The following is a 2,725-nucleotide window of genomic DNA, read 5'->3' on the forward strand; positions in this document are numbered from 1 at the left end:
TCCATATGTGACATGTCAAACTTTAATTATGCTATGTGATGTATTATGACTACCCTTCCGAGCACTGGGTCATATCTATTTCTACATTCATGTCTTGCTTAATTTTGTAAATAGGCAATTTAAATTGCACAATGACATAATTCTGATGATGTAAAGGTGGACACGTTATCTTTTTTACTATTGTTATTTTGAAAAAAACATTTAACCAAAATCCAAGGCAAAGTGTCAATATTCATTAGGGATGAGGATATATAAGAATACATGACTAATAAAATAAGTGTCAGGGGTGAAAAGTTTGGGAGAACATCAGCATAAATAGGCCAGCAGCAGAATAGTAAATACATTTACAATTGTAAATCCTTATGCCCATTATAAAAAAAATAAGAACCTTTTAAACTGGTCATTATTCCAGTGATAATTACGTAAACAAAGTAAAGATAGGATACTCTTATAAAATAATGTGGTTGGCTCTTAAAAGAGCCTTTTTGGGTATAAAGATGGAGCAGGCAGTTTACTTCTTTTTGGGAGTTGCCTTCTTTGTTGCTTTGGCAACCTTGGCTGGAACTTTCTTGGCTGCTGCGGGCTTCTTAGCTACTTTCTTGGGGCTCAAGGTGGCCTTCTTCGGGCTTTTAGCTGCTACTTTCTTGGCGGCTGGCTTCTTGGGTGATTTATTTGTGGCCGAGGGCTTCTTTGCCGACACCTTCCTGGGCTTCTTAGCCGCTACGGGTTTCTTGGCTGCAGCAGGCTTCATTGCTTTAACTGCTTTCTTAGCAGGAGGTTTCTTCACGTTCACCGCTTCTGAACTCTTGTTCATTTTGAAAGAGCCGGACGCACCGGTACCTTTGAGCTGGTTCAGGGTGCCTTTAGCGACCAGGCTCCTGACGGCGATCTTAACGCGGGCCTTGTTCTTCTCAACATCGTAGCCACCGGCAGTCAGAGCCTTCTTGACCGCAGCCAGGGCCACACACCGCTCCGCTCCTTGGAGGCGGACACGGCCTTGACAACCAGATCAGCGACGCTGGGACCGGTCTTCTTGGGTCTGGGTGGTGCCTTCTCTTTGGCGGCCTTGACCGGTGACGGTGGTGGTGCGACTTCTGCCATTATTGTATCAGCTAGTAGGTTGTTGTTGTTGTTCCTCAAGTAAACTCTCACAGACTGATGCTGAACGCTCTGAAGGGGCTGGACTTAAACACCACATGAGAACCATGTAGAGTCAACACACACGCCCTCTTCTCTCTTGTGCCACTTGTGTTTTCTCCTCGATTAAAACAAGTTATAACAAACTACTGTGTAGATTATTTAATGCGACAAATACCTGACCAGTTAACACACATGTGCCTTTCTGTCATCAATATATCTAAGATGAAAGCAGTTCACTCCTTTTTAGTAATAACCTCAAAACATCACCCTTCTACAGTCAGAGCACAGTGTTGCCTCTGTAATTCTTCTTCTAAAATAGTCTAAACTATGTTGTAATAACAACAATACTCACAATCAATTTAATAGACATTCCTGGTGACGCGATACCATGAACTATACTTTTGCTATGTCATCCATTTTGCTATAAATATAATGTTTTCTGACCGCAGTAAACACACTCCTGTTCAAGGAAAGCATGATGGTGGACTTGATCTCAAATTCCAATGACATAATGCCATTTGTTGGGAAAACTTGATTTATTTTGGACAGTGACTCAGTGATCAGAAAACTAAGCGTGTATAAATCTACAATCAATTGTATCTCTGTATATTTGATTATGGAGAAAACACACATCTAGGTAGGCCTAGATACTTCATGATGCAATGTGTCATGCTGCAAAACATTTCATGATTAACTCATCATTGAGCTCTAAATAAAACCAGTAAGACGCATGAGGGTGAGAAAATAATTGGAGACAGATCACACTAACTAATATAGAATATAAGATACTCGCCAAAATCATAATGATGAGACTAAATACAGTGTTAAACGAAATAATTGAAAAAGAACAGACATGCGCCATTAAAGGACGTATGATGTGGGACAACTTAAATAGGATCAGGGAGATGATACACTCACGTCATGAGCCTGGCTTTTTTATTGTTGGCTTTGACCAAAAGAGAGCTTTTGATTTTGTAAATAGAGAATATTTATGGGGTGTTTTAGAAAAATATGGGTTTCCAGAAGTATTTATTAAAATGGTTAAAATGTTGTATGCAAAATCTCAGGTGGCGGTCAAAGTAAATGGAAGGACGTCTAATTATATTGACCTAAAGAAAGGGGTGAAACAGGGCTGTCCGCTGAGCGCAGCGCTCTACGTTCTTGCCATCAGCCCATTACTAAATAAAATAAAAAATGATAACCGAATACAAGGAGTTCGGATTAATAGAACGGCAGCCAAGGTGTCCGCATACACGGACGATGTAACTGCCTTTATAAAATCGCAGAGAGAACTTGATTTTGTTAGAGAACACTTTCACCTCTATGAGCAGGTCGCGGGGGCCAAACTAAACGAGACCAAAACGGAATGTATTTGGATAGGAGAGGAGGATCGGAGGCCGGCCCTGCTCATGGAGGTGAAAGAGGAAATGAAAATACTTGGCATTTTCTTTGCTAATAGGGACTGTGCTAAAAATAATTGGGACAGAAAAGAAACTGAAATACATGCCGAAGTTGAAAAATGGAAAGTTAGGGACACAATTTATAAATCGAGAATAGGGATTGTAAAGACATTTATTTTATCAAA

General features: G+C 40.3%; 1 pseudogene across 1 annotated transcript; it reads right to left on the reverse strand.

Annotated features, from left to right (window-relative positions):
- Window positions 1–511: 511 nt before the first annotated feature.
- LOC310868565 (histone H1-like) lies at window positions 512–1,101 on the reverse strand (annotated as a pseudogene). Its single transcript has one exon. The product of its transcript is annotated as a histone H1-like (transcript).
- Window positions 1,102–2,725: the final 1,624 nt, after the last annotated feature.

Source organism: Protomyctophum parallelum, assembly GCF_964188405.1.
Source record: "Protomyctophum parallelum genome assembly, chromosome: 13".
NCBI classification, from domain to species: Eukaryota; Metazoa; Chordata; class Actinopteri; order Myctophiformes; family Myctophidae; genus Protomyctophum; species Protomyctophum parallelum.